This window comes from Macaca nemestrina, chromosome 8 (assembly GCF_043159975.1).
Source record: "Macaca nemestrina isolate mMacNem1 chromosome 8, mMacNem.hap1, whole genome shotgun sequence".
Lineage (NCBI taxonomy): Eukaryota > Metazoa > Chordata > Mammalia > Primates > Cercopithecidae > Macaca > Macaca nemestrina.
This window is the reverse complement of record NC_092132.1, coordinates 116,766,277-116,789,319: the sequence shown is the minus strand read 5'-3', so window position 1 is coordinate 116,789,319 and position 23,043 is coordinate 116,766,277. Positions and strand designations below refer to the sequence as shown.

The 23,043-nt window shown below is 49.0% G+C and overlaps 1 long non-coding RNA gene across 3 annotated transcripts in view; it reads right to left on the bottom strand.

Annotated features, from left to right (window-relative positions):
• LOC105476588 (uncharacterized) overlaps positions 1-23,043 on the bottom strand; it is a 175,457-nt gene that overhangs the window by 133,937 nt on the left and 18,477 nt on the right. For all 3 annotated transcript variants that reach the window (XR_011607099.1, XR_011607100.1, XR_011607101.1), the window contains one exon: positions 17,248-17,383. This is a non-coding gene — a long non-coding RNA (uncharacterized lncRNA). The remainder of the gene's footprint in view (positions 1-17,247; positions 17,384-23,043) is intronic.

Sequence of the window (23,043 nt, the reverse complement as noted above, 5' to 3'; positions counted from 1 at the left end):
CAGAGATGTTCTAGAATGCACTCTCCCTATAGAAAGATCCCCATAGGATGTGAGAAGCAGAGAGTAGCAAAGCCACATTAAGGTGTAGCTACAGCACTGAAAATCTGTCTCACTCACCAGGCAGGAACCTGCCTCACACACTGGCATCTCAGCACACGCAATGCAAGCTCAGACCTCACCACAGTCACAAATTACTATATGCCGTGAGCCTTAGGGACACTCAGAAATTATGGCAAATATGAAAGCTACTCACACCAAGGTCTATTGAAAACCATGTTATCTGCCTAGACCTCCCAATTCAACATGCTGCAATGTTATGGCTCCTCACTTGTATGTTTGCAACAGGTAAGAAATGGCATCACTCATTCATTCAACAAGCATCGATTGAGTATCTAATCTATGGCAGGCACTGCACTAGGGATGGGGAGGTGAGGACAGTGGCTGAATCAGGGACCAGTGACAAAAGCAGGAATAGGGTACAACCTTTCACAAAACAGATTTGCTCTGTCTTAGGGACACACATGCCTATCAAGGACACAAACATTACGTAGCAACCAAACAAATCGGAGTATAATTCCAAACTGTAATAAGTAGCATGAAGGAAATGTAAGAGGGATATTGAGAGACTATATGGAGGGCCAGTGTCAAGAAAAGTTGTCTCTGGGGAAGCGACATTTGACCTGAGAGCTGGAGGCTGAGTCCCACCCAACTAAAGACTTGGGTGAAGCAGTTTGGAACAGCAGGAACAGTATTTGCAAAGGCCTGAGGCACGAAAGTGATTGAAGTTAGTCAAAGGACTGAGAGAAGGCACGTGTGGCCGGGAACTCTGAGCAACTGAGGCAGAGGAGGAACTTGTTAGATATCTTTTCTATCTTATCCTAAATGCAAGAGATAACCGGCAAAGGACTTCCAGCAAAGAATGATGAGAACAGATTTGGGGCTTGAAAATTTCACCCAGAAGAAGAGAGTGGAAAGAATGCAAGAGTGGAAACGTTTTAAAAACAGTCATGGTCTCAGAATTTAGAAATAACTTAGGGTCACCATCAGAATATTTGCAGCTAGTAAAATTGAGTGTTTATATTACATTCTTGAAATTTCAGTAATAAAAAGGATCCCAAAGTTGGAAAAAAAAAAAAAAAAATCATGGTCCGCCAGGTGCGGTGGCTCATGCCTATAATCCCAGCACTTTGGGAGGCCAAGGCAGGTGGTCAGGAGTTCAAGACCAGCCTGGCCAAAATTGTGAAACCCCGTCTCTATTAAAAATATAAAAATTAGCCGATTAGCCAGGTGTGATGGCTGGTGCCTGTAATCTCAGCTACCTGGGAGGCTGAGTCAGGAGAATTGCTTGAGCCCAGGAGGAGGAGGCTGCAGTGAGCCAAGATCGCACCACTGCACTCCAGCCTGGGCGACAGAGTGAGACTCCGTCTCAAAAAATAAACAAACCAAAAATAATAATAATAACAATAATAATAATAACAATCGTGGTTGTTTGGAGGGAAGGGTGGTGACTTGCATGAAAGTAAGGTGGCAGCAGAGAGGTACTAACAAATACCGATTTCATTTGAGCTACCACTTACAGGAAAAGGTAACCGAGCCAGGGGAAAAAACAATTCTGTGTGCTCAGGGAAAATTATGAGAATAAATTTCAAGCAATCCTAAAGTCTTACAGAGTCTGAAGACATATAATTAAAGCAAAAAGATAGATCTTAAGCACAGAACATTCTCATAGCCTCAGGCTACTACTTAAAGAAGAAAGAATAGAAGGAAATATACCAATATGTTAACGGCGGTTATCTCACATTAAGGGTGCTTTTTATTTCTATATTTGTGTGTTACTGTTTTCCAAGCTTTCTACAATCATTTGTGTGTTTCTTATGTAATTAGGAAAAAGCAACCCTGTTACTAATTTAAAAAATAATGTCATCTTTTCACTTTCTAGGCATGTCTACAGGCTTAAAAGTATCCCCTGGAATTTCACCTTCCCAATGTGATCATGACCCTTCCTGGGGAAGAGGTAGGGAGGCATTCAGAAACGGTGACGGCCGATTCTCAATCTCAGCCCCCATTGATCCTCAGGACAAAAACACATCCCTGTCAGTGCTTTCTTCAATTTCCCTGACGCAGTTCCTTTCTGTCACTGACCTGCCTAACTCTGCCTCCTGGCCACACCCTCTCACAGAGGTGGATCCACCTCCAGTCTCTGAAAACGGCTCCCCTTTGAACCCCAAGACCTTGCCCATAGCTCCTGAGCGACGGCTGATTAGATCAGAGACACGTAACTGATTCACATTAAGACAACTGGATTTTCTCTTAGGAATCTGGGGTGGAGGCAATGAGACTGAAGTGGAGAATGATGAGCAGAGTTAAACAAGAATGAGATGGCAGAGCATTGGGACACAGGTGATGTGCAGCCAGTCAAAGCCACGAAGAAGCAAAAGCTAAGAATCTCCCCGAGGAAAGCCCTGGGCAGAGAACGGAACACAAACCCAGTGGCAATAAGAGGCCACACAGCTCCAGAAAAGCAGAGAAAGCAGCCCTGGTGTGGGTTGCCCACTCCCATTCCCCAGATGGTCTTTCTTTTCTTAGATGTCTGTGAAATGGACTGTTATGTCCCTTCAATAAATCTTGTTTACTTGAATTTGAGGAGTTTCTCTTCCTTATAACCAAAGATCTTTGACTAGGAAATTTCCCTTCTATTCAACTAACAGCCCAGCTTCTCAATATCTGCAAGCACCCATGCCTACAGAAGCCCATGGGCTAAAAAGTTCCCTTTCTACAGTGCTCCCTCTATCCAAAGCTCCCCACCTTAAACCAACCAGGTCAAGCCATGCTTCAGCTCCAAGATGGGTGCAGCATCTCTGTACTCTCTACCTACAAGCCGAGTAAAGCAAGATCGGGCTACAGCCCTTGCCTTAAAGCCCATCCTGCATCTCCACCAAGAAGCATGCAGCGCCCTGTGACCTCATGCACTCTCCAAAGGCAGAAGTCTGCCCCTTGGGGAGAAGTCCCTGCAGGAGAGCCAAGGGCCTTGCAGTTACTGCTTCAAATCAGAGGAGAAAGGGAGTTTGACAGCTCCAAGGTAAAGCCTCTTTTTATTAAGACAACACAGCAAACTTTTTTTAACCACAGCTGACATCACTCTAATAAATCACCATCATGTCTTGTGGGATAGAAAAAGCCAAAACACTGTCACATTTGATTTTGCTGGCTACTCATGTCTCGAGAACAAACCATGTGTTTTTAATCAACAACGCTTTGTTTTGCATTTTTCAGACCCCAATACTCTTTAAATAGTTGCTTTTACCAGAGGGCTATTTTAAACCCGGGGCCAGCTTCTTTGCAGAGGACATTAAGAAACAGAACACCATGTTACTGTCTCCCTAGGCTCAACCCAGGCACTTTCTCTTCTGTGATTATTATATACTATGAGGACGTATCTGTCTGTTTCAGAGGGGGCTTTCCTCTTCCCTCTTTGGGAATTTAATTAGCTGCCTTCCCAGAAAGTTGGAGTTTTTTGGTTTCTCTAACAGGCAACCCGACTGGGTTATGGGAAAACGGCAAATTCCCAGCCAAAGGAAACAGAGAGAGTCACATCTGGGACTCGTATTCCTAAGGAGGGAAAGAGGCGGTGGCAGAGGAGGGGGACTGTCAGAGGAAAAGGAGCAATAAAACAAGATTTCCGAAATGGCACATGTCGATTTCTGCATGCAAACAGGCCCCAGACTTCTTGGAGGTAGATGTGCTCAAACAAGCTGACGGAAGCCTGCGTGGTGCTCTCCTCTGGTTTTCCAGAAATGGATAGCATCTCAAGGCAAGAATAAGCCGTGTGCAGGAAGCTTGCAGGAAAAGGGGTTCCTTGCCTGACCACTCGATATACCAGGACCTCGACAGTGATGGGCAGCTGGGTTCATTGTGCCCAGATATCTGTTTCTAACAACCTGACTTTACAAAGACAATAAAAAGGAACTGAGACAGCTGGGCACGATGGCTCACACCTGTAATCCCAGCACTTTGGGAGGCTGAGGTGAATAGATCACCTGAGGTCAGGAGTTCGAGACCAGCCTGGCCAACATGGAGAAACCCCATCTCTACTAAAAATACAAAAATTATCTAGGCATGGTGGCACAGGCCTGTAATCCCAGCTACTTGGGAGGCTGAGGCAGGAGAGTCACTTGAACCTGGGAGGCAGAGGTTGCAGTGAGCCAAGATCGTGCCACTGCACTGCAGCCTGGATGACAGAGCAAGACTCTGTCTTAAAAAAAATTAATAAAATAAAAATACTGAGACAGATGATCCCAACCTAGAGAAAAACTCTATACTGTTTGCTGAACAGTTAACTTAAGCCCAGTTGTACGGTCCAACCAAAGAGACAGGCATGACCACCATGTGGTTCTAATGTCAACTACCAGCCCTCAACCCTACAACAAAATTCTTTTCAGTGAGTGAAATCCTTCAACATGGGTCAGATCAGGGCTTTCTTCTTCCACGGTGGTCCTAATTGTTCATCCTCTGCTGATCAGATCATGTCACATGCTGCATGGCACATGGTGTGGGCCCTAGCTGGTATAACTAGCCTCACTGCATGTCAGATTCATCCTTTCCAGGGTCTTAGCAGAGAGTCTAGCTGCAGAGGACCCTCAGTAGCTCAAAGCTCATTTTTAATGAGGAGTCTTCATCGGCTAGATACTTTGGTTATTCCATTCTCTATGTATCATGCCATTAATTCATGAAAGGTGCTGTAGCATGATCTTACTCCCTGGAAAACCAACTCTGCCAGTGTCTACTGCAAAAGTGCCTGCTCCCAAGCATCTTCTGCACCTGCGCTGAGAGAGCGGCAGTAGTGTATACACATCCCTGTCATTGGCTCTAGGGAGGATCTTCCAGGCTGAGTGCTGTCTGGAAGGCCATCTCCCATTGCCCAGAAACCCTTTGTTCCATGGTCAATTCTGTCTCCCTCAAACAAATGCATCCTCCGTTCCGTGTGCCTGTACTACCTGTCACTTTGCAGCCTCCCTGGGTTTTTACTGTGTTATCCTAGCCATCTGTGGGGGTTTCATTTGGTAATCCCTAAGCCCAGGTTAGGGATTACTTTTCCAGTTGAGTATTATGAATAGGTATTTAAACTCATGGCATGGGTCCTCACTGTTCCATGGCAAATGTTTTTATTCATTTGATTATCTTCAAGAGTGAACTAGAAAGCTTGGAAACATAGAAATATTTCCAATATTTTCAAACTAGATAACTTGGAAATATTGGAAAATATCTTCTGGTTGCTATTTATATGGATATTCCAAACTGGATTCAGAAGGAGATATGTGTGTGTGTGTGTGTGTCTGTCTGTGTGTGTGTGTGTGTGTGTGTAGAGGATTGCAGATTCCAGGACTGGTACCTGGCAGGAACATTCTTAAGGAAGCCTCAGTAGTTTCCACCCAAGTTTCTTCATGTATTCATCTCCACTTGCTTCCCAGGGCCTCCCATCCATAGTCTTGGCCAGGCACACTGAGGTATAAGGATCGGGGAAGGATAGAGACTTGCTCCTCAAAGTGTGGTCCATGATCGTGGCATTGGCATGCTTGGCTTGGTAGTAATGCAGAGGTCCCACTGCCCCACACCTTCTGACTCAGAATCTACATTTTTTTTTTTGAGACAGGGTTTCACTCCCATCACCCAGGCTGGAGTGCAGTGGTGTGTGTGCTCTTGGCTCACTACAACCTCCACTTCCCAAACTCAAGCGTCCTCCTGCCTCAGCCTCCCGAGTAACTGGGACTACCGGTGCATGCCACCATGCCTGGCTAATTCTTTTTTGTTTTGGTTTGGTTTTTTTAGACAGAGTCTCGCTGTTGTCCACCCGGGCTGGAGTGCAATGGCGCAATCTCAGCTCACTGCAACCTCCACCTCCTGGGTTCCGGCAATTGTCCTGCCTCAGCCTCCTGAGTAGCTGGGATTACAGGCACCCGCCACTACACTCAGCTAATTTTTGTATTTTTAGTAGAGAGGGGGTTTCACCATTTTGGCCAGGCTGGTCTCAAACTCCTGACCTCAAGTGATCCACCCACCTCGGCCTCCCAAAGGGCTGGGATTACAGGTGTGAGCCACTGCGCCTGGCCTGAATCTACATTTTAATAAGATCCCCAGCTGACATGTATGAACATTAAGTTTGAGACACTCTGGTATTTCTTAACCTTGGCTACACGTTAGAATCACCTGAGAACTTTGATAATACTATTGATGTTAAGGTTTAACTTCAGATCAGAACAACCAGAATTTCTAGAGGTGGGGCCTGGGCCTTGGAAATTTACCTAGTGATTTCAATGTACACCCAGGGTCAACACTATTGATCTTAGAAAAATAATCATTTCTTGAGCATCTACTATGTGCCCAACACTGATTAGGAGTTTTACAGAGGCCTGGAAGGGTTTCCTCCATGTCGGGGATGGCATGTCACATGTTCCACAAGTCCCATGCCACAGCAGGCATTTGAACCCAGAGCCTGAGCTCCAGACACCGCCCATTCAGCTGTCAACCGCAGCAATATCCTCCCATCTGAGGACTTACTGACAAGCAGAGAAGCTCCAGGGAGCCCAGGCTGGAGGTATGCAATGTTCCTCTTACCTCTTATGAGCAAGCAAAACAGGCTGAAGTGGGAATGAAACTGTACACAAGAGCACAAATTTGAGAGTTGCTGCCACTTGCTCAGCTGGGGACCCACCCTCCCTGGAAAGGCCAGGTGCAGCAGCCCACAGTCCAAGATATACACCACTGGACGGAGCACCCAGCGCCCCTGCATTGTCCCATCTGGAAAAGCCAGGTCAGCCAGGTGAAGGACTGCAGCCGGGTTTAATGGAACACTGATGAACAAGACGTAATTATTAGTAAATAATAATTACAGGAGAGCAGGTGCCCCAAGGGGAGCACGTAACACGGGGGCCCTTTTGCTAATGCCTTCCGTGCGCCAACCCTGTTCGAAATTAAAACATCCCCGCTGTCAACACGAGCGTTTAAAGAGACCTGGAATTCTGTAATAGAAGCAGTAATTCTAATGCCTGCTGTTAATTGAAGGCTTCATCATTTACTGGGTGCTTTCACAGAAACTAATGCATTTAATCCCCAGAACAAGCCTGTGAGGCAAGGATTTTTCCTTATCTCATTTTCTAGACGAGGAAACTGATGAAGGGGCAGGCCCAAGTTCACGCAGCTAGTCACTGAGTCATGGAACCGGAATTTGAACTCAGGCCTTCGGAGACAAGGCTGGTGCCCTCTGCATTGCCCCACAGCTGCCCCCTAAACCATGCTAATAGCATCCGGTCAAAACCCCAATCCCCCCAGAAAATGTGCCCTGCACTTTGGAATTCTCTTTGCTGCTAGTCATCGGAGCCTATATCCCTCCCAGCCCACATCCTGTGTTCTGGCTGAACTCTTGGGAGACATTCTTATTGTTCCCAATGCTTCCCTTTTCGGAGTCTTAAGGCAGCTATGAGCAACAGTTTGGCAGCCCAGAAGGAGACCAAGGCAGGCAAAATCTGAAAAGTTTACACATAAGCATACACTCACAGAGACAGACACACACACACGCACACGCACTGCATTTCAATAGCGGCACATGTTCAGGGTAATGTTTTAAGTCACCCTCAAATTCTAGATGGAAGTCATGAGCGAAAGAGATCACAAACACTTCAAATATGGCTACGGAGTTATAAGCGCCATCACCAACTCACTGAAGATTAAGGAATCTGGGAACAAATTAGCCTGTTGTAGACAGTGACTTAAGGAGAAGTCTTAGGGAGGAGTCAGAGAAGCCAACAACTTTAAATCCTGTAAAGTTTTTTAATCAAGTTACACTATTATTTGAAATTGGCAGAACACCAATGGATTTAGTCCAAAGACATAATTTATGATTTTTTTTTTTTTTTTTTTTTGGTTTTCTTTTTTAAGGGCATTAGGGTTTTAGTTCCTTTTTTCCTTCTTCTTGAGACTTTTTTTTTTTTTTTGGCAATATGTCGCTTTCTTTTCTCAAATCTGTTTTCATCTAACATGTATAAAATGAAGCCAGTTCGAGGGAGCCCTACATTCCCCTTCTCCTCACACCCCAGAAGAGCTCACTTCTGGCCGGGCACAGTGGCTCCTGCCTATAATTCCAGAACTTTGGGAGGCTGAGCAGGGAGGATCACCTGAGCCCAGTAGTTCCATACCAGCCTGGACAACATGGCAAAACCTCATCTCTCCAAAACATTCAAAAATTAGCCAGGAATGGTGGCGTGTGCCTATAGTCACAGCTACTCAGGAGGCTGAAGTGGGAAGATGGCTAGAGCCCGGGAGTTCCAGGCTGCAGTGAGCTATGATCGCACCACTGCACTCCACCCTGGGCAACAGAGGGAGGAGACTCTGTCTCCAAAAAAGAAAGGAAGGCGAGGGGAGGGGAGGGGAGGGAAAGGGAGGAAGCAAGGAAGGAAGAAAGGAAGGAATGGGGCTCAGCCCTGTAGCCACAAGCAACATAACATAATTTTGTGCAAATGGCTATCTACTCCCACTGATTCTCCCTAACCATTCAGTTACTCCCTAGCAGGGAACGAGAGTGGGGTGAATGCCAAATCACCCTGAGATTATGAACCTTTCTCTCCAAGTGGCCCCCCTCCATTCCAAATTCCCCTGAAAGCCTTCCTCTCAGGAGTTTTGTCCCCACAGGCCTCTCAGCTCCAGGAGGCTGCAGGCCCCTCCTGGCCTGTCCCCACGCCCCAGACGCCTCTCTGAAGGCCGCTTTCCCTGCGCCTCCCTCACTTCCTTCCCAGGGAGCCCCCGCGAGGCTTTGGTGCCCTGGGAGCACACACATACATGCAACTCCCCTCCCACAGGCCCTGAGAAACCCTGCAGATCAAAGAGCCCAGCAGCGGGGCCAGGTGTCCGTCCTCCTCCACAGGCCACGATTAATCAGACCGCCTGACTCACAAGGAGATCAAACCCGGCACCCCGCCAGCTGTTGGTGAACGCTGGCCTTCAAGTTGCCCTCATTAAATTTCCTTTGCCTCTTGCTCTCCCTGCTGACTCCTGTCCCGTGACCATCTCACTCTTGGATCTTCCTCTCACGCTCTTCTCTCTCTCCCGCCGGCCTTGCAATTTCTGTTTTCCCCCATTTCCTTTCTTCGCCCTGTCTTTCTCTTGTTCTACTCACACCCTCTCCCCCACCTACCACCTCTCTCTCTTCAATTCATTTAAAATTCCAAAACCCCCAAGCCCCATGCCTGGAGAGTCCCTCCTGGACATCCTGCTCGGCCTCTAAAAGTTCCAGCAAGGAAGCAGCCCGGGACGTTGGTGCCAGGCTGCAGGGGTGGCCAGCCACTGAGGTATTGAGGAGGGGACTTCAAGGCCAAGGAGGAGTCCACCAATGCCAAGCTGAATTCTCACCTGACCCTCTTGGCAGCAGGCTCAGGCCTCTGCAGCAGCACTTCCCACCACACACACACACCATTTCCAGGCTGCTAGTCACTTCTTGTTTTCAAAAGACCTCTAAGCCCTCTTAGAGGGAGCTTCTCAATGTAGCCTCTCATTATTGGATCAGCGATCCAGTCCTCACTCCACCTGTCCAGTTTGCAAACCTCACCAGAAGAACCAGTTTCAACCAGAACAAGAAACGCAGTCACCTAGAAGCTGGAAACAAGGGGCAAAGATCCTTTCTACTCCTTCCATCAATGCCCAGAAAGAGGAAGGATGGGAGCATTGGATCCTGACTTCCACTCAGCTGATGTGTTGCGAATATTTACTCCAGTTGTCTAAGGATTATTTTTATACACTTTTTCTTGCAACAAACACTGGCAAAAAAAAAAAAAAAAAAAAAATTTAAATAAAAAAGCAAATGCATGCTGTACAGGCTGCAGGGTACTGTCCTCTCTTTCTCAGCCTCACTATATATACATCTATGGATTTTTTAACTTGTTTTTCATTTCAGCGGTTCTTAAAGCGCACAGGCGTGAGAAAACACAGATGGGTTGGAGCAGACTACGTTGTAACTGTGCAAAGAAGACATCGCACCATGTTCAAGATTTTCAGAAGTCTTGGAAGACCTCAGGATGCAGAGAGGTTTTTTGGTTTCGGTTTGGGGTGCTTTTTTTTCCCCTTTCCTCCTTATATAGTTGGAATTCGCTGCTTGTTTCCTCTCTCTGTTCTATTTCTATATCCCTGGTAGCACCTGCTGCCTCTGGGAACGCAGGGTCCCTTGGCCTCGGTGACGGGGTCACCGTGGCTGCCCCGGGCTTGACCCCACCTCTACCTGTGCCTGTTTCCCCAGCTGCGGGGAGGCGAGCCTGGCGGGAGGAGAAGCCATCCATCAACCCGCAGCAGCCGAGGCCCGAGTGAGGGCGGGAAGGGTCAGGGCCGGTGCGCACTTGAGCAGGTTAGAGAGGAGGAGGAGGAGGTTACAGATTGTTGAGATATCAGCACTGGGCTTGATGGATGATGCGGAAGGAGGAACAAGACACTGTCCTCCCAGCCTCCTCTGGCACCAGGACAGAGCCCATGCCCCAGGTCTCCACCAACTTCTTCCCACTCCCCACCCCACACACACACCAGCCCCCTCCTCCCCAGCTTGCTTTTTCTTGCCTGCTCACAGCCCATCCGTCAAGCCCTGCCCTGAAGCTGACCTTTTGCAGACAGCAGCCAGCCTAAGAGAACCATCTCTTGCTGAAAGCTCTCAGCAAGGGCTTTTATGAACACGGGCAGGCCCGACATGGGCACCACAGCCACTCCCCTGCCCCTCTGCCTGCCTCCTCTCCCGTGAATGCTGTCAGTCCTGAGCAAGAAGAAAAAGGCGAGGGTGTGCCCAGATTTCTTTAGCAGTGCTCCTATTTCTCTCTCCGGGCCCCAAACACACTTCCAGCCCAGGTAGGCTCCGCCAGGTCTAACAGTCCCCTGGGAATTGTGGGTTCTTGTCTCACTCTGAAACTCACCCATCTATACAGCCTCACCTTCGCCTCTGTATCATCTGCCCTCTTAAAGGCAGTGATGGGGATTTCAGGAAAGGCACTGTGGCCTCCTCTGGAGAAAAGCTAAAGTTGAAAAAGTGCAAACAATGCTCATTGGCAGCGTGAGCTGAGGCAGGGAGAAGTGCTCTGAGCTTGGGCAGTGGGTAGACACACGGCTGGGCAGTTTCTGGCTGGCTGGGGGATCTGTTCATCTCGCTGGGACTCCAATTTTGGAGACCACACAGGTTGTCAGTCACGCCACTGCAACAGCACAATAGACCAGAGAGTGGGGACATGTTGGGGCAAACAGTGATGGAAGATGTTTAATAGAATTACCATTAGGCCTCGAGTTAATGAATCACAACTGCAAGAAATCATGATAATCCAGCAGGCATTAGTGACAGATTAGCTTCAAAGCTGCCATAAAAGTGCCATAATGCTTACCTAACGGCGTGATTAATTCTCCCAGTACATAATGGCTTTATGGGGGAACCAGGCACCAACAGAGGCTTGATGGAAAGCCAAGCCGAGATCCCAGAGCACAAGGGGTGTTCCCACCCTGCCCGGCCCATGTAGCTTCCGCTGTGCCCCGAGGCGACTTCAGCCACTGCATTGTGGTAGACAAGGTCGAGACTCAGGCTCACCCCAGAGCCATCTCACCAGGAGTCCCTGCCAATCTCTCCAATGCTGTGCCCCTTACCAAGTGACAGTTATCCTAAGAGGACACCCCAGTCCCCAAGATGGGCCCCTCCTATGACTAGCACTGGTGCCTGGAGAGCCCCACCCTGAGTCCCCCGATCAGAGGATCCAGCATGGAGAGATCTCGAAAGACTGCTGCACTGGGAACTTGCCACGACTTCTCCCCTCACTAGCTGCGTGACCTGGCAAGTCATTTGACCTCTCTGGGTTCAGGCAGGCAGCTCAGAGTGTGCACGCTCACCACCAGACTGCCTCCCTATCTCAGCACCCATTTATTAGTCACTAACTTTTGTTCCAAGCAAGATCCAAATCTCCTTATATATTATTTCATCTACTGCCCATAACATTCCCATGAGATAGTTAACCCTGTTATCCTCACTTTACAGACAGGGAAACTGTGGCTCAGCAAGGCGAGGCAGCTAGCCCACAGTCCAACTAGGGATAGATATGGAACCAAGGAGTATTCCCTAGTTCCTTGCTTCTCTATCAACCCCCTTCAGCCCTAATAACACCAGTTTAACCTCAGGGGAAAAGCAGCTGCTTGTGAGACACCGAACATCATCTTTTATGAAAAAGACAGGATCAATACTACTCAATTCCCTGCCCCTTCCCCTTGGCAGTGGAGGAACCATGAGCTGGAAGACAGGAAATACAGACTCTCCTGCTCCTGTTTACCTTGACTCCGTGGTTCCCATAGTATTACCTAGGCACTTCACCATTCTGGGTTTCTATTTCAGCTTCTCTTTTAGAAAAAGGGAATAATAATAATAATAACAATAATAATAGCACTGTGCCTGCCTGGCAACAGGGAGCTGAGCCTCTGGGCCCCTGAAGGCTCAGATCTACTGGTGCCCAACAATCACCAGAGCCAGGGCCACTTTGCTGAATCGTCCCCAGACTCTACTTCAGAGGCTGCCACTGTGGTCCTCCCATCATCAATTAAATATGGAGGCAATTAGCACGGAGCCCAGGTCCAAAGGGAATTCTCAGAGCCCTGTTCATCTTCATAACGTTGAAGAAAACCCTCCAGGAGGCCCGCATCACTGCTGTGGTAGACTGGCTGCTTCCGGTCTGATTAACTAGGGATCCATGAGACTCACGCAGCTCCCCTCCCATGGCCCTCCCGTAGCCCACAGCGTTCAGGGGCACTCACCAGACTGCCACTGAGAAGTCTGCAATAAAAGACACTCCGTCTTCTCCTACCAACGCATCAACAGGCTCCAAACTTTCCCAAGCTCTAGACTCATTAGACCTTATTTTATTTTATTCTACTTTATTGTATTTTACTTAGCGATATGGTCTCTCTGTCGCCCAGGCTGCAGTGCGTTGGCACAATTATAGCTCACTGCAGCCTCCAGCTCCTGGGCTCAAGTGATCCTCCTGTCTCAGCCTTCTAAGTAGCTGGGACTACAAGTACATGCCACCATGCCTGCTAATTTTTTTCATTTTTGTAGAGCTAGGGTCTTGCTGCGTTGCCCAGGCTGGTCTCAAAATCCTGGCCTCAAGTGATCCTCTTGCCTGAGTCTCCCAAAGCTCTGGGATTACAGGTGTGAGTCATCACACCCAGCCCTGTGTTCCTTTTAAATTCCAGAATCAAAGGGCAAACCATCACTCAATCAGCAAGTACTTACTTCCACAGGGCACCATAAGGAAGACCAAGAAGATCCACTTTATTCCTTTGCAGCCCTGGGTCCCAAAGTGGACATCTGCTAGCACTGCTGATGGCAGTCCCATTGCCAGTTCTGGGTAGGTTTTCTAAAGGCAACTATCTTTGTGATGGCCCATGCACCTCTCAAAGCCCCATTCTCTTGTTTGAGCTGATTGCCTGATGTGTGTAGAGCTGACTGCCTGATATGTGTCAAGCTGACCCTATCACCTTGGTTACAAAGCCATAAAATCCCAGGGTTGCAAGAGACCTCAAAGAGGTTTTTTCTGCCCCCTCCCAAAATCTAACCCCATCCACTATGAACTCCTCTTGAGTCAAATATATAGTTCTTATTTCAACATGCCATGCCCAGTGAAAGCTCAATAAATATTTATTGATGGTGGTGCCCATGATGAATTAACAGCCAAAGCTATAAAATTAAAGTTTCACACAAGGAGAAACCCCAGTGAGAAAGAAACTGCTAAATAAAGTTTACAATTTTTCAAAATGACAAGTGTTCACACACACACATGGTGTGGCAGACAGATGACCACCATTCTCTACCTCGCCTATTCCAGGAATCGGAAAACAAGAAAGTACTTCTCACAGAATATTCCTGCCTCCGTGGAGGGTGTGCTCAGCTTCTCAGAGGCCAATCAGCCTAGCCTGTCAGGATGTGCCTGGCCCTGGACCAAGCGTCTCACATTGCCTCCTTGCTGGAACCAAAAGCCAATGCAACAAAAACACAAAAACAAAATGGCGCTGTTTAGGGCTTTATCCAGTGCCCCAAATGGGCTAAAGTAAACACAAGAATATATCCAATTCTGAGGATGCTAAAACTTCAAGAAGGACAGACAGCTTAAAGGAGAATCCTTAACAAGATAATACACACCTAGAAAAAAAGGCTAGGGTGTGTAGCCATAAGGAAGACAAGAACTTTGAGATGTATTGAGTAGAGACCAGTCATCACGATCACAGCCAACCCTTGCAGCCCTTCCCCTGCCCCAGTGTGTTTATAGACATGAACACGCTGATTGCAGGTCTAAGAGCCTCCATGGTTCTTTTTAGAACCAACTGACAGAGCTAGCTTTTTTCTTTCCCCAGCTCCCTGGGTTTCCTTGCATTGCGGCATGGAAGCACCAAAGCTCACTTACCGCTTTTCTTTCTCCATCCCATGCGACTTAGCAGGAGCTCATAGGAACGGCTCAATCAAGATCTTCTCATACCGAGCCACAGAGCTATCTGGATGTCAGGCAGAAGAGGGCCCTGCAACTCCTGATACCAAACCAGAGAGGACTGTTTACAAGCTGATCAGGTTCGTGGGCTAAAGAAAACCTCAGCAACTTGGAAGGGGGAAAACAGAGATGGCCTTGAAGAAATGGATTAGACCAGGCTAGACAACGTAGCAAGACTATCTCTACAAAAATTTTAAAAATTAGCCAGGCATGGTGACATGTGCCTGCAGTCCCAGCTACTCAGGAAGTTGAGGCAGGAGAATCATTTGAGCCCAGGAGTTTGAGGCTGCAATGAACTGTGATTGCACCACTGCACTTTAGCCTGGGTGAAAAAAAGAACAAGAAAAAAGAAAGAAGGAAAGGTAAGGGAACAGTTTCGAGTTTGTGCTAATCTTGTAAAGTTAAGTGAGATCGTACCCCCAGATTCTCTCCCACCAGAGGGAGCTGGTTGGAGCCTGGTTTTGCATTAGCCTAAAGTGTTCTGATGCAGCACACCGTGGGGCTGGAGAGGGTTGGGTGGAGCTGGAGCAGACATAGAAAGGGAAAGCCCTTGAAAACCACAGACAGTGTCTTAGGAGGACAATTCCACCCTGCCCTTTCCCAGGTCCAGCCCTTCGGGCACTGTTGCAAAAGATCCCCCAAAAGAGCTTCTGCCTGGAGCAGGTCAGGAGCTGCAGTGTGGGGGTTCTAGGCCTGTGCTGCCTCTTCCAGGCTTCCCCTGGACACTAAGCCATTCTCTCTTTTCCAGTTCTTGTTCCTTGTCCAATCCTCGAGAACCTCCTATTTAAAAACTATGCTGGTGTTTGACCAGGTAACCAGAAATTTAGAAGACAGAGAGAGAGGCTGGGCACGATGGCTCACGCCTGTAATCCCAGCACTTTGAGAGGCCGAGATGGGAGGATCACTCCAGCCCAGGAGTTCGAGACCAACCTAGGCAACAGAGTGAGACCTCATCTCTACTAAAACTGATGAGAATAAATAAATAAATTAACTGGGCATGGTGGCACATGCCTGTAGCCCCAGCTACTCAGGAGGCTGAAGCAGGATGATTGTTGAGCCCAGGAGTCTGAGGTTGCAGTGAGCTACATTGCTGGGTGACAGAGTGAGACCTCTAGAAAATTAAAAAAAAAAAAAAAAAGACAGGTTGGGGGAGCGGGGAATCTATGAAGCTACGGACAACGAACAGCTCATGGCATCACCCTATCCTCGGCTCAGTAGAGTTCTTCTTGCGGGAAGACCACAGCATGTCCATGGACAGAAAGACAACACCCACAGTCCACTTGGCAGCACTCACTGGGCTCTTCCCAGCCCAGGCCTGTCTTCCCTGGCTGCTGAAGGTGGTCTCATGATTCCGCTCTAATTTTTGGTGTGTGTTCCTGCCCAAATGGGGTGTCTGGTCTTGTCATGGCCAGTGTTTGCTGCAGAAGAGGACCTGGTACACTTTTATAGGAACCCAGTGGTTCCCTGGGGCCAGACTCTAATGCTGTCCAGATGCAGAAAAACAGAAGGGCCATTCAAAAACAACCGAAATATCAACACACTTTGAGAGCAGTCTGTTAGCACTTGCCATAAGCACAATAAACAAAACAATGAAACCATCAGAAAGCACCGTGAGACAGTCCGGCTTTAGGAACTTGGCTTTGATGGCTTAGAAAAGCAAAGAAAGGGGGCAGAACCAGTTCCCACTTGGGCTGAGGCTTGTTTATTCTGCTTATCTGAAGTCAGAGCTAACAATCCTCATCTCGATGAAAGGACCTAGAAGTTTCTCCCTCGCAACTGGCCCCTCTGCAGAGTGGGGCGGCCCTTCTGCAAGTGGTCAGTTTCTGCATGTGACCCATAAAACACCCATTTTATAACAGGACTCCCGAACGTTGAAAGACCCTTGTTTCCTCTGTGTTCCGTCAACAGATAAGTGAGCTCAACAAACAAGAGCGTCGGCTGGAGCCCTTACCTGGGTGGGCTGGTGGGAGGGAACCCTGAGGCAGGGTTCCAGTTGCCCCCTCCTCAGCAGCTAGCTACCCTAACCCTAGGTGAGTCTGAGCAGCAACCGAGGGGGCTGTTGGTTCTGCCCAAGGCCCCACTGCTGAGACATTTGTCCTGCTTTGGAGGGAGAGACCGACCGAAAGAGAAATGTCACCCGTCTGCCCAGCAGACACCGCACACCATCTTCCAATCTGAGCTGCGGAGCTGGAGCTGGGCCTGTCCCCCCAGGTGAAATGAGGCCGCCTGTTCACCACAGTCACTCAGGGTTATTTCCCACTGTCTCCACGGCGCAGGCTTTGCTTAATTCCCAAAGTGGGTGCTGGCCAACTCATCTATCAAATTACCCTGCCAGTGATTTAAGTGAGCTTAGTTCATTTGGGTGCCGTCCTCTTGCCTTTTGACTCTTAGTCAAGTAAAATAGGGGATTAACCAAAGGGGCGTAGGGGTACCTGACGTGGCTGTCTGCTGGGGGAGGCTGGAGGGCACCGGAAGTCAATGTGCCCCGATGGCAAGGTGAGAGCCTGGGAGACCCAGGACATGGGCTCAGGTGCTCTGCTGTGCCCTACAACCGTAGGTCCCTGTCACGCATCCCCCCGCCCCCCGCAACACACACACACACAGTGGCCCTTAGTCTCCTAAGCCCCATGGGTAGATGAGTCAGAAGACTCTACTTTGTTCTTCCTTCCTAATTGAAAAAGGGGGAAAAAAAACAGAACAAAGGCACTAAACATACCTAGAGCAGGAACTCTTCCTTTTCTGCTCCAGGCCTGAAGACTGCAGTCTGCTTTACCATTATCCTCTTTCTTCTCTGTAGAATGTGTGCAGTGTCTGCCAGTTCAGTATGAATCCAGCTGTTTACCTGGAACAGACTATTACCGATTCAGCAACAATCAGTAAAAATCTAATGTGCCCAATTGCCACCCTTTAACTCCTTCCCATATCTGAACGGATGGGGATAATCTTGAGACCCAACCCCCAACTTCCCCAGATGCCTTTCGATCTATTGTAAATGCCACTCCCAGCACGAAGGGCCTACCCCCTCCACTCCTGTCTGGCCGGATGGGGACCAAAACAGCAAAGCCCAAGAGGCTTAGGCTCGGGTGCCTTCCAGAGTGGCCACCTTTCCATTGATTGGCTTCCTGTGGCACAGAAACATCCATAGGATACGGATTTTTGGAGTGAGAAACTTGTGATTCAAACCCCATCTTTAGCCCACATTAGCAGTCAGGCTCTTGATGGCTAATTCATCTAGTGTAAGGACTAAAAGAGGTCACGTCTAGCCAGGACCAAAGCACAGCCCAGCACAGAGTACGTGCAATAAATATTAGCTGCTTTATTCTCATCTTTGCCAAAATTCAGCTGTCCATCAATCCACAGACGAGTATTTGTCAGACGCCAATTAAGCGCCCAACACAATGGGACTTCAAAGGATACAGATAAATAAATCAAGATCACTGCCTTGGAGGCACTCCCAGGATAATGGAGAAGATAAGCAGATCTTTAGAGAGAGAAAATGCTTTGACAACACAGACTGACATTCTTATGGGGGCCAAAGGGGCCTATACCAGCTTAGAGTCATCCCCATGGTGCTGCTCCTTCTTGACTAGGTGACCAGGGGTCAGTTACCTAACCCCTCTCAGTCTTGGGTTCCTCATCTGTAAAATGAGGAAAATAACATCTATCTTATCGGGCTGTTGTAAGGATTACATTAAATTAAATAATTTAATTGAATAATTTAAATTGAATAAGTTAATTTAACATGACCCTTATCAGCTGTGTAACCTCCTATGGGAAATGTGGATAATAACTGACCTGTTAGCCAGGTGTGGTGTGGCACACCTGTAGTCCCAGCTACCTGGGAGGCTGAGGTGGGAGGATCCCTTGAGCCCAGAAGGTCAAGGCCGCAGTGAGCCATGACAGTACCTCTGCGCTCCAGCCTGGGTGACAGAGTGAGACCCTGTCTCAAACAATAATTATAAAATAATTGCCCTCCTTTGTAGGGATGTTCTACAGATTAAGTTTGTTAATACATGTAAAGCTGTTACTACCCTCTAGGATGTAAGTGCCCTGAGGGAAGGATTTTAGTGTGTTTTATGCACGGATACATTCCAAATAGAACAGGGCCTGGTACACAGTAAATAATACTAGTTGACTGAATTAACTGTTGAGTGCCTTAGGGGAACAGAGCCATTCCAAGAAGGCTTCCTGGAGGAGGCAATGCAGAAAGGTGAGCAGGAGTTATCTAAGCTGAGAAGATGGAGGGGGCTACCGCAGAGGAAATAGGCAGGATCCAGGACCAAGCACAGGGGAACAGGAAGCCTCAAGCAATCTAGCATTTGCAGAATAAAAAGTACAAGTCAGGCAGGGTCAGGAGGTAGAGGTCCTCTTCCAAATGGTCCAGTGGTTGATCTTCACCGGGCCAAGCACAAACACACCCAAGACACATACCCGGGAGAAATGCGAGCATCTGGAAAAAAAACAACCTCCATCGGCCCCTCCTGAGGCCTCCAAGTCACTGGACCTGATTCAGGAGAGCAGAAATAGCATTTCCTGGGAGCCCTTCGCCTCTGGGGAAGGTCCGGTCACCAGGGACCCTAACCCATCTGTCTGCGAGATTTCCAGCTCACTTGGAGAAGGAGGCAACCATGCCTGTGAACTCTGACCCCATCAATCCCAGCAGGAGCTGGGGAAGAATTTACATCTTCAAAGGTCCTGCTAAATGTTAGCCAACAGCCTCCTCCCAGCCCCCAGCCCTCACCTCCTCACCCTCTGGGCCACCAGGGGTCAGGAACTAGGGTCACACCTGGCCAGGCCTAGTCAGGGCCCAGATTCCATCCAGCATCTCATCAGCAGAGCCATCCTGCTCCCTCCCTGCCACACCCCTTTGCCTCCACACCCACACTTGGACCAGGAGCTGGGAAGACAATGGCCACCGCGTAAGGGGGCTTCAGACAGAGGCTCGGGCTGCCCACCCTGGAAAGAGTCCTGGGTCCTGGATCAAACCAGGGAGTGAGACAGGCCCTTAGACCAGGGTCAGCTCCAGAGACTGCCCCATCAAATAGGTTTCAGCGACCTCTCCCTGACCCCCAGTAAACTCCAGTTGTTCCTCTGATCTCCTGGAGACAAGGAGACCTGTTAACTTTTACCAGACGCCTTTGACAAGGGTACTAAGAAGAACCTGGGAGGGTGATTTGCTCACGTGTCAGAGCTCGGACCAGCGGTCACTCTGACCAGCTCCAGTCAGCCCTGGAGCTCAGGCCATAATACCTGCCCCTTCTCATGGGCCACAGGAGGTGTGAGGACAGGGCTCTGGGCCCAGCAAGCCAAAAGGGGAGCCCAGGCCCTCAGGATCACCCCACACTGGCCAATGACTTGGGTCCTACCTCAGCTTTCAGTTTCCCCTGCGGATGGCTCTCAGGACATAGTGGCCTCAGTTCACAGCCCTAAGCAGGGGCTGCCCTGGTGATTTTGCAGATGAGCATTTAAGAGCATCCCCCTAGAGGCGGGGGCTTACTGTGGCAGACTGCAGCCCCGAGATCCGTGGCTCTGAGTTGCCACTGTTGACCTTCGTCCATGTGGAGACCATTTCCCAGCTGGTGCTGGGGAAGGGCCAGGGACAAAGCCAGTGGCACCTCCAGACTTGCCTCCCTGCCCTGCCTCTTCCATCCCAGCTCCATCAAAGTCCCCACAGCTTCTCCCTGAAGGGGAGCAAGCACTGGCAGGTATAGTAGACCTAAAGCCTCAGGGGCTCTGCCAATCATGAGCTGTGTGGCCTGGGAAAATCACTCAGCCTTTCTGTGCCTCAGTTTCCTCACTTGCAAAACAGTGGACAGAAGGTCTCCAAGATCCCTACAGTTTTACCTTCTCTGACGCCAAGATTCCTCCACTCCCATCCCCTTTAAAACTCTTCTGTTCCTACCAAAGAACTTTATAGCCATGGGAGATTACCCAGTTTAAGCCCTTTATTTTAAAAATGAGATAGCTGGAATCATGAGCTGAGTGGCGGGGAGTGAGATGCCTCAGGGCAGAGCCCGGCCTGGAATCCAGGCCTCCTAGGACTTTGATCTCTATGACTGGCCAGCTGTAGGCACAAAATCCCCTCCGGAAGTCACCTCCTCAGAAGGTGCACATGAAAATTTGCCTGGCATCCAAGACCTACCCACCCACTGGCCTGCCACTAGTCTGCGCTCTAACTGCCCCCGGGACCACCTCCCTCTCTAACCTGATTCACTTGCTGTCCCCAGCAGGTCCTGGGCTCAGTCTGGTCCTGGGCCTCTGCTTGGCAAGGCCCTGCACAGATCACCCCACACCCTCCCCTTGCCTCAAAGCTTCCTCCCTAGCTGCCTCCCTGCCCTTCTACCTGATCTCCCACAGGCCCTGTGTCTGAGTCCTGGTTGCTTGCTTCAGCTCTTCAGCCCAATCTTAAATACACTCCACCTCCCACCTTCTCTACACAGCCCACAGGCAGTGGGTTGCATTGGTTTGGAGCTACACATAGCGCCTGGCAGCCTGGGGTTGAATCCTGGCCCTACCACTCACTAGCCACACGGCCTTGGGAGAGCTACTGATTCCCTGGTGCCTCCGTTTCTTCTTATGGAAAGGGCATTACAGGAGTTCCTAGCTCAGCCTGTCACTGTAAATACATGCAATCACCTAAAACAGTGCCTGGCACGTAATGTGCACGTGTGTGCATGTGTGCATGTGTTATGTTTCATGTGTATCTATTTCCCAACTGGACTACAAGTTTCTCTGAGTTCAGATATAAAAATGTATTTCAGGCCAGGCTTGGTGGCTCACACCTGTTACCTCAGTACTTTGGGAGACCAAGGCAGGAAGATTGCTTGAGCCCAGAAGTTCAAGATCAGACCAGCCTGAGCAACATAATGAAACCTCATCTCTTTAAAAAAAAAAAAAAAAGATGTTTTAATTAGCCAGGCATGCTAGCATGCACCTCTAGTTCCAGCTACTCAGGAGGCTAAGGTGGGAGGATCACTTGAGCTCAGGAATTTGAAGCTATAAGGAGTTCTGATCGCAGCACTGCACTCCAGCCTGGGGGACAGAACAGGACCCTGTCTCTAAAATATATACATAGATATAAAATAATAATCGACTTCTTGCTACCTTCTAGAACTGTGGTGGTGCAAGTGAAGGAGGCATTCAAAACTGGATGGACAGTTCTGTAAGAACTCTAGGGCTAGGGGCGGCTCAACACTGGGATGAACTAGCTTGGGACTGGAATGCCACCCATCAGCACACTTATAGGACTTCGGGACATCACAGTCTCCCATCAGAGGATTCCCCAAGCCATGAAGATTCCCCTTAAAATTCTAAATGCCCCTTGCCATCTCCTATCCCCAGCGGAGCCCCTTACATAAATTCTGTTGCTCCACCTGCTCTGCTTGGTGCCCAGCCCCGCCCCTTCCTGCTCCCCACACCCCACAGACAAAAGACTGTGGCTGATTGATGATGACAGTGACCCACCACTGACCCTTCCAACACAGTCCCACTGCTGCCCATGAGGTGCTCAGCCCACAGCCTCCAGGGTTGTTTGAAATGCAGACCCCCACCCTATGGGGCTGCTGGTTTTCTTCCACGTGTGAAGTGGGATCTTTGATGTGTGCTCTACTGGGGTCTCTCCAAAGGTCGGGTCCTGGGATCACTGCCTACAGCAGCCTAATCACCAGTCTGCCTTTATGTGGTTCAAGGCATGAGGCTAGACAGATCTGAGTTCCAACCCCGACTTTGGGGCACAGTTACCAACTCTGTGCTTCTCCCATCTCTGAACCTCAGATTCCTTATTGTGAAGAAGAGACATAAGGTATGGCCCAGAGAATCACTGGAAGGTTTAAATTAGATAATACATCAAGCTTTGGCCACAAGGAGGACACATTGTAATCAATAAATGATTTTAGCCATAGTGAACAGGAGGAGGCTGAGGAGGAGGAGGAATAGAAGGGGGAGGAGGAGGAAAGGGAGGAGAAAAAGGAGGAGGAAGAGATGGAGGAAAAAGAAGAGGAGATGGAGGAGGAAAAGGAGGGGGAGGTGGAGGAAGAAGAATAAGAGATAGAAGAGAAAGAGGAGGAGATGGAGGAAAGAGAAGAGGAGATGGAGGAGGAGATAGAGGAAGAAGAAGAGGAGATGGAGGAAAAAGAGGAGGAGGAGATGGAGGAAAGAGAAGAGGAGATGGAGGAAGAAGAAGAGGAGATGGAGGAGGCAGAGGAGGAGGACATGGAAGAAAAAGAAGAGGAGATGGAGAAGGAAGAGAAGGGGAAGGAGAAGGAATAAGAGAAGGAGGAGGAGGAAAAGAAGGAATGGGAGGAGATGGAGGAGGAAGATAATGAGGAGGAGGAAAAGAAGGAGGGAGAGAAGATGGAAGAGGGAGAGAAGTTGGAGGAGGAAGTGAATGCAGAGGGATGAAGATGGAGGAGGAGGAGAAGAGGAGGTTGTTGTAATCATGGAAAGGCGGGGGGTTGTCTGTGAGGACTCACTTTGACTCATTCTGTCCTTCTTCTTCCTCTTATACTAACCC